Below are 9,633 nucleotides of genomic sequence, written 5' to 3'. Positions count from 1 at the left end.
TGGAATGCTGGCTTAAGGACAGAAAACAAAGTGTCTTAGTAAATGGAGTTCATTCAGCAGAGGGGGCTGTTACTAGTGGTGTTCCTCAGGGGTCAGTTCTGGGGCCTGTTTTGTTTAACATATTTATTTGCGATATCAGCAAAGGGCTACAGGGGAAAGTATGTCTCTTTGCAGATGATACAAAAATTTGCAACAGAGTGGATGTTCCAGGGGGGGTAGACAAAATGAGAAGTGATATACAACAATTGGAGGATTGGACAAACGACTGGGATCTAAAGTTTAACACAGCAAAGTGTAAAATAATGCATTTAGGGAAGAAAAATCCAAATGTTAATTACAGACTCAAAGACACTTTACTGACTGTTACAGACGAGGAACAGGACTTGGGAATTATTATTTCAGATGATTTAAAACTTAGTAAACAATGTAGTAAGGCAGCGAGTAAGGCTAGCAAAATTCTTGGATGTATTGGTAGAGGTATTTGCAGCAGAAATAGTAAGGTTCTTATGCCACTTTATAGATCATTAGTTAGGCCTCATCTTGAGTATTGTGTGCAGTTCTGGAGGCCATATCTTCAGAAGGATATTAACAAACTTGAATCTGTGCAAAGGAGGGCTACCAAAATGGTACATGGTCTAAAAAATAAAACTTACCAGGATAGGCTCAATGACCTAAATATGTATAGCTTAGAGGAGAGAAGGGAAAGAGGTGATATGATAGCAACTTTCAAGTACATTAAATGGTTCAGTAAAACTGAGGCTGTGGGTATTTTACATAAAATGGAAAATTCAAGAACAAGGGGTCATGAGCTCAAGCTAAAGGGTAGTAGATTCAGGAGTAATTTGAGGAAGCACTTCTTTACAGAAAGAGTGATTGATTTATGGAATAAACTTCCTCAAGAGGTAGTAGCAACAAACACTGTGGGGGACTTTAAAAATGCATGGGACAAGCATAGGGCTATCCTACGAACTAGATAAGTTTATACTGTTAGGTAAGGTGGGGCAGACTTGCTGGGCCTATGGCTCTTATCTGCCGTCAATATCTATGTTTCTATATCCAGGCTTCAAAGGGAACAGTTAATAGATACTGTGATTTGTAGTTTCTATGAGTTATTGCAGAGCTCACAGTACACAATATTTGTTGGAGCTGTATGCCAAACTAATAAGCAGAGCAGCACAGGTGACATGCAAGTTAAAGCATTAAAGCGATAGTCTAGTCAAATTAAACTTTCATTATTCAGATAGAGCATGCAATTTTTTAGCAAATTTCTAATTTATTCCTATTATCTTTTTTTTTGTTCTCTTGGTATCTTTATTTGAAAAAGCAAGAATGTAATCTTAGGAGCCGGACCATTTTTGGTTCAGCACCAAACATCAAGAGCTACTCAGGTGCTGAACCAAAAATGGGCCGGCTCCTAAGCTTACATTCTTGCTTTTTCGGAATCATAAAAGTTTAATTTTGACTAGACTTTACTATTTAAATACTGTTGTAGCAAATATTGGAGAACCACATTAAACCAGTTTGTTTTTACCTTTATTAGGTACACCTTGCTAGTACCCGGTTGGACCCACTTTTGCCTTCAGAACTGCCTTAATTCTTCGTGGCATAGATTCAACAAGGTGTTGGAAACATTCCTCAGACATTTTGGTCCATATTGACATGATAGCATCACGCAGTTGCTGCAGATTTGTCGGCTGCACATCCATGATGTGAATCTCCCGTTCCACCACATTCCAATGGTGCTCTATTGGATTGAGATCTGGTGACTGTGGAGGCCATTGGAGTACAGGGAACTCATTGTCATGTTCAAGAAACCAGTGTGAGATGATTTGAGCTTTGTGACATGGTGCATTATCCTGCTGGAAGTAGCCATCAGAATATGGGTACACTGAAGTCATAAAGGGGTTGACATGGTCAGCAACAATACTCAGGTAGGCTGTGGTGTTTAAACGATGCTCAATTGGTACTACAATTGGTGTGCCTAGAAAATATCCCCCACACCATTACACCACCACCACCACCAACCTGAACCATTAATACAAGGCAGGATGGATCCATGCTTTGTTTATGCAAAATTATGACCCTACCATTATCTGAATGTCGCAGCTGAAATCGAGACTTATCAGACCAGGCAACATTTTTCTACTCTTCTATTGTCCAATTTTGGTGAGCCTGTGCGAATTGTAGCCTCAGTTTTCTGTTCTTAGCTGACAGGATTGGCACCCGGTGTAGTTTTCTGCTGCTGTAGTCCATCTGCTTCAAGGTTTGATGTGTTGTGCGTTCAGAGATGGTATTCTGCATACCTTGGTTGTAACGAGTGGCTATTTGAGTTACTGTTGCCTTTCTATCATCTCAAACCAGTCTGCCCATTCTCCTCTGACATCAACAAGGTATTTTCCTCCACACAAAAAATAGAGTGTGGTGTACACAGATGTATACCACACTCATAGGGGGCGCTTTCTAATAGCTATAGCACCAATACAAAAATAGAATAATCAATCAGAGTAAAAGAAACTATCAGAAAGTCAGAATCAGAAAATATATTGTGAATAATTGCAAATGTAGATAAATGTCCATACAAACAATCTTGAGAAAAGGAGGCAGCTCTCTGTCATAGGACGGTCATCCTGATATATCGTGGTCTAAGGAAAGAAAGGAACAGAGGCGCCAAACATGGCCTAGTAACGTCAAGGCACATAAACACAGAACCGACAGGATAAAATATACTCACAAATGAGGCGCACCCAAATGGTGCTATTGTAGCAGACTGGAACTTAAGCAGTGGCCCAGCTCACTGATTGCCGCCAGCTTAACTTCAGATCCAGAAAATCCTTGATAGGGCCTGTTGGTTAAAGCCTGGAGGGACAAGAAGAAGGCACAAACATAGCCCAGTAGCGTTTGAACCAAGGAGATAGAGGACTATCAAGTTGCACTTACAGGAAGCGAAGCACCACCAGGTGAAATATCGGCAGTACTGGGACCTCTCAGCCGCCCAGTGGACTGTAGAATCCAAAAAGCAGGATAACGAATGTCCCAAATGAGAAAAAATGAACAGGAGAGAAAATATGCCCCCAGCGGGAGCAAAAAATGGATGGTAGCAAGTGTATATTTAAAATACTTTATTAAAAACAAACGACGCGTTTCTCAGCCACCACAGGGCTGTTTCCTCAGGCTATAAAACAATATTAAAACACACTTGCTATATAACAGGGAGAGGGAAGTGGGCTTGGCTCTGATAGGGCAATTAGTTAATGGGTTAAGTACTAGCACCTGTGTATACATATTGATAATTAGTTGATATAGCAACCTCTGTATACACTCTCTGTATATCTCTCACAGGTCACATTCAAAACATTTACAATTGTGTCAACATTAAATACATATATATACAAAACCAGCACAAACTCATATCACAATGTACACAAACAAATGTTTACATACAATTAAAATTGGTTGAATACAAACCTAATGAAATACATAAAAATGTATATATGCTTATAAACTTTAAACATTTTATCAACAATACATGAAAAAAACCCTGTATGATTTTGGCAGCATAATACTGTGTAATCAAAAACATCCACTGTATATGCGAAATCAACTCATAGCGGGATGCTTCTCTTATATGTACCACGCTATCTGTACTGATATAATACATTTGTTAGTGTCAAAACTAATATATGTAGCTGCTAACATCGTGAGCTTATTGTACCTGCATGAATAGTCTTTGTAACATGGGGATCAGGGCTTAAGCAGAACGATTTTTATATATTGATCGTTTTAAGAGAGTACATTGTGTCTAAAAAATACAAAGATATTGATAACTCACTGTTTGTTGGGACGCCATTAGGCCCCACCCTCTTGTGTCACTAGAGAGGTACACATGTGACGTTTCTTTTTTTGTCCAATCACAAAGAGGATTCTGCATGTCAGAATTGGACCAAGCCTCCCAATTGCTCCAATCCCTAAACAGAACAGCAACACAGGGAGGAGCACAAAAGAACTGTGTGTATCATCTAATATTCGCCGATCTAGAAAGCCCTTCTGTGACCCTGGTTACCCCAATAAATCATCTACCTGCACTCACTATGAGAGTATGTAATTCTCTAAAACCAAAGCCCATCAAATTCATGGACCTGCAGCCTCGATCGCCCATGTGAACAGAACCCCCCCATATAGGCAACATCCATCAAAAATAACAAACCTCTTGTCTAAACAAATGAAAGAGTTAACATTACTATAAAAATAATCTTAAATTGCTGGAAATTCGCTATATGACTAAATGTTAATATTCACTGACCGCTAGCAGCGGATTTAGCATATGTCTATAGACACATAAAGATGGAATATTGGTGATTGAATAAGAAATATATAAGTATGTAGATTAGTGGCATGACAGGCGTTAATTCCTATATGAAGTGAGAGGAAGCTGTGAAGTTGCTTTTGTTACCTGTGATGTCGGGGCCCTGTACTCGAATATCCAACATGAACTAGGAATTAGAGCCGTACCGTACGGTCCTACCTTGTACAAGATATTTATATGCCAGTCGAACAAGTGGATTTTATTATTCAATTAATAAGCTTTATTCTCAAGCACAACTACTTCCTTTACCAGAGTAGGTACTACCTTCAGACAAAGGGAACGGCCATGGGCACCAGGTGCGCTCCGAGTTTTGTCAATTTGTTTATGGTCAATTTTGAGCAACAATATATTTATGACTCTCAATTCGCAGTGAACCTGGTGTTCTATGGCCGTTAAAATACTTCCACACAGGTGAAAAGGTTCCAGCAGTAAATGGATCGAGAAAAAGAGGTTTAAAAGTATATCCTTTATGGGGGGCGGAGCCAAGCCGTGCAGGAACATGGCCGCAATTTTGTAAGGCTCCGTGTCAGCTCTTGCTCTTAGCTAAAATAACCAATTCAGAATCTCTTTAACTTTGTGCCAGACACTGTGCGGGCAGCCTAGGCTCTTTTGCCTTTAGATCTATGTTCCTGGAAGGACAACTGAAGACAGGATTTGCCGACACATCGATTCATCTAATACGGGAGGGCAGCGCCATCTTTCCGCACCTACATTCACGGCTGGGCCTGACATACCTAACCGGCATATCCCGCTCTGCAGCCAGACCCTCTACAAGCCACCCGGTGCAGCTGAGACACGACATCTCCCTCAAATAGCGCTAAAGCACCGCCGCGCTCCCTAGGCTGCTGGGCCCTGCTCGCGGTGAAACGCTGAGACCTAAACCTCCCGCAACTACAGGACTTCACTCACCTGCCGGTCTTCACCCGGGACCCCGAACTGAGGTAACCTGTGCTCCATCTGGGACCGGAGCAATTGGTAGCCCCGTGAGTGTGTACTTTGAGGGGGGGAGGAGAGTGGATAGCGGCCGTGTCAACGGGCCTGGTGTGTACTCCGCCTCCATTGCCTACACTTGCCACGTGACCCCAGCAATAGTAAAACACCGTGCAGTGCACAGGGAGCTCTAATAAATACACCAGTGCAGGTTATCCTAATAGATGCGGTAAATAGACAGGCAAACTATAACACCTGCATATACTTTAAGATCACTCTAGCTCCTGCCCTCAAGCCACATAGGGAAATCTAAAGGACAATAACATTTATACCTACACTCCAGCTGTGGGCGAACATACTCATCTAAGCCTTTTTCCCACGTGGCCCCAGACACAACAGTGCCCCAGTGCAGCCCTGCAGAGATCTTGCACCTGTATCTCAGGAACATAAAGATAGAAAAGAGGGAGACACATAAAAGAAAGAAAGAAGAAAATAACAAGAACAAGCTCTTCTTATAACCACAAAAGGAAGTGGGAAAGATAACAGTAAACCCTGCCTGTTCTCCTAAAATCGATTCAGATACATCCCCCAGGCCTCAAAGGGAATCCTCACAGACATTTATGTTTCACACCCACTCTCCATCTAGCTGTCACAGCACAAAATTAAACCCTGCTGCAGTGGTCAGAGTACTGCCTCTTCTACAACCTCGAGGCATCACTGGGATCTATATAATAAATTTGCACCTTATAAATACTCTTCAATCAGTTGTTGCTGCTGGTGTACTACTGTCAATATAATTAGTGCAACTTCCAGATCCCTGCTATCATACGGTCCTGACCAACTTCACCCACCCCTCCATTAATCCTGGAAGAACTTATCTCAGACAACCCCCCTCCCCCTGCCAAAGGGCTTAAACCTAAGATGGCCTCCAAGAAGGGACAGAAACCCGATAAACCAAACAAGCCAACCTCCCAAACCCCCTCGGTGTCCTCCTTCTTTCAAGCCTCAGATGCAAATCCCACACAACCAGATACCTCACCGGATCAGCTACACCCGCCAAGCCTCAATACTAATACTAACGGTCAACAGGACCCTCTGTATACCATCCAGGAAAGGTTAGCTGCGCTTCCCTCCAAATCTGACCTAGACTCCCTCAAATCTTTTATTAAGGAGGAGATGAGGGACCTTAAAAGAGACCTTAACGAAATGGGTGCTCGTATGGACTACCTTGAGGAGGGACAGGAAACCCTGAACAATTTAGTTAGTATGAACACACAACAACTCTCTATTCAGGACTCTAAAACTCAGTCTCTTCAAGATAAAATAGAAGACCTGGATAACCGCGGGCGCAGGAACAACCTGAGGTTCCGCGGTATCCCGGAAGATGTGACTCCCGACCTCCTCAAAAGATACATTATCGATCTAGCTCAACACCTCTCTCCTGGATCACCACCGCTACTATCTGAAGACTTAGACAGGGCACATAGAGCATTACGCCCTCTCCCGAAACCTCCACTTCCCCCACGGGATGTTATTGTCCGCTTTTTAAGATTCTCATCTAAAGAGGTCATATGGCAAGCTGCAAGGTCCCAACAGTCCATAACCTATAGGGGTCACTCTCTCCAGATTTATCAAGACCTTAGCCCCTACACGATACAGAGGCGCAAGGAGGTTAAATTCATCACCAATGCTCTACAAGAAAACAGGATTAAATACAGATGGGGCTTCCCCTTTAGCCTGATCATTAACTACAATGGCTCTCAAATCATATACAAAGACTATAATGACCTTGATCATCTTTCTAATTCTCTCAACATTCACTTTAGCAACCCTACAGAATTGCCCGCCTTGAACCCTCCTTCAGCTGATGAACCAGGGACATCACGTCCAATGGGACAGAGACCGCAATGGCAAAGGGTTCAACCGAAAAGACGGAAAATGGATAACTTACCACCCAAAAGTGGCCTTCCTCCCTCTGGATGAACTAACCTGAAACACTACTCTGGGCTCTGCTTCACCTTTTTCCCTTGATTTCTTCTCATCCAATATACGCCGCATACCCTTCCCCGCTGTTGGTTCTCAAACCCTTCCACACAGGCTGCCCTGTAAGCACATAAATTCCTACTCGGTCCCTGGAGATCCACCTTGCTGCACTAGAGGGCCACCCATCAGTCCTCTCCTGATTGGTAAAGTATAATGATGTTTATGACTTTGGTTCTATACTTGCCTTACAATTTCTAATTATACTGTATATCTATACAGTGGACTGTAAACCCCATTCCACCCAGGGGTGACCTTTACTCCATCCAGGATATGTGGACTACTAGGCACCAATTGTCCCTGGACTTCAAAGTTTACTTACTGTTCCAAAAATATAGGCCCTTATGTCTTATGTTTATTCTTGTTTGTCCCACGATAAACAGTGGGTAGTTTAACACTTCTTAGATAAATATAGTTCACTCTTTCAATGGCCAACTCATGTTTATGTTGTTGTCCCAGAGCAAGGGGGACACCTGCAACATGCCTGTGCAGACTTCCACAGGATTGCGTCCTGGATCTTGCACTGCCCCACTTTGTTCTGGCACATTCACCACTAAAGTTCTATATATATATATAAGATGTAAAGAAGTGTTTAATTTTGCATTTTCTTGTTCACTGTAATACTTTTATTTTGCCTTGTACAACAATGTTTAAAAACTTCCTTTTGATAATGTGGATGGTTTTACCATCATTGCTCAACGGGTGGCTGGAACTCTCTCGTGTCTTCTATTGTTGCCTACCCCCCTTAGGTCTAATATCCTTGGGGCGACCCACATGGTCTCCTCTGGACCTTCCTAAATATCTGCCCTTAGCCCTAAAACGACTTCCCTCTACATATATACACATAGACCACTTTCCTTATGAACGTGGGCCCAATAGGGAAGTCGAGGTGTCCATTTGATTTCCCCTAGCTGATTTCGGGGAGTTTAAGCTATCCTCCATCCTAACTATCTCGCCTATTGGTGACCGAAATATTCTAAGCCCTATTCCATGGTAATTTGTGACCCTAGAATTTGATACCAATTACTCCTCCCAGCCGCCCGTTGTATATCCTCCTCTTTAGGGATATTACATCCTGCTTTAGATCGGAAAGGTAAAATGCATCTGAACACTTACATGAACAAGATATATTAAATCAGGAATGCAATGGTTACCTTGTTAATTCACTTCTGGTTAATAACACTTCGAATGTTTTTTTTTTTTTTTTTTTTTTTTTTTTCTTTTCTTTGGATAAGATTCCTAACACTGTTTGCTCATGCTATAACCTAAGAGTTCTTAAGAGCGACTTACTTCCCCCTGAGTATAGTATACTAAGTTATGAAGTATACATTATTTACTTGTTTTGATGTTTTCTTTTTATTTATTATTTTACAGAATATATTGAAGGTTTTTCTAGGTTTGCATATTTCCCTTTCCCTTTTTAATTTTTCCTGTCCAGTCCCGGGGCTTGCTCTCGACTCTCCAGATATACATAGTGACTCACGACACACTTGACACAATGACATCCCATCAACAAAAACATAAGATTAACTCCTTGAACCAAGTAAAACTCCTATCTCATAACACTAAAGGCCTGAACAGCCCCCAAAAGAGATCATTGGCTCTCAGAGATTACAAGAGGCGGAGAGGCGAGATTCTTTTTATACAGGAGACTCACTTTCGTAGAGGCTTTGAACCTAGGGCTAGCTTCCGGAAATTCGGGACTGCCTTTTTTTCTTCTCACTTATCTAAGCGCAACGGAGTTGGAATCCTGATACATAGAAACTTACCTTTTACTCTGACCTCCACCTATAGAGATAAAGAAGGACGATATATAATTTTAGTAGGATTTTTATTCCACAGACCCATAACACTTGTGAATCTCTATGCCCCTAACACAAACGCTGCCCCATTCTTCCACCAACTCTGTCAAAAGGTCCTGGAGGTAGCCAGGGGTAGTTTGATCCTTGGGGGTGACTTTAACCTGGCACTTCATCCCACCCTTGACTGTTCTACGGGCACTTCCTCCACACCTAATAAGACGTTAAGACAAGTTAACCAATCTCTCTCACAACTAGCGTTACACGACTCCTGGCGACTCCAACACCCCGACGATAGGGAATTCACCTTCTTTTCCAATCCCCACCAACTCTATACACGCATAGATTATCTCTTCATTGATGTTCCCACTCTATCTTACATTACTTCTACCAACATCTCCCCCATAACGTGGTCTGACCATGCCATAATCAGCTGCCAGCTGAGCTGGAACCCCACCGACCCTTCCCAGTCTACATGGCGCTTCGACGAATCCCTCCTTA

The sequence above is a fragment of the Bombina bombina genome, chromosome 5 (genome assembly GCF_027579735.1).
Source record: "Bombina bombina isolate aBomBom1 chromosome 5, aBomBom1.pri, whole genome shotgun sequence".
NCBI classification, from domain to species: Eukaryota; Metazoa; Chordata; class Amphibia; order Anura; family Bombinatoridae; genus Bombina; species Bombina bombina.
Note: the sequence above shows the minus strand (reverse complement) of the source record.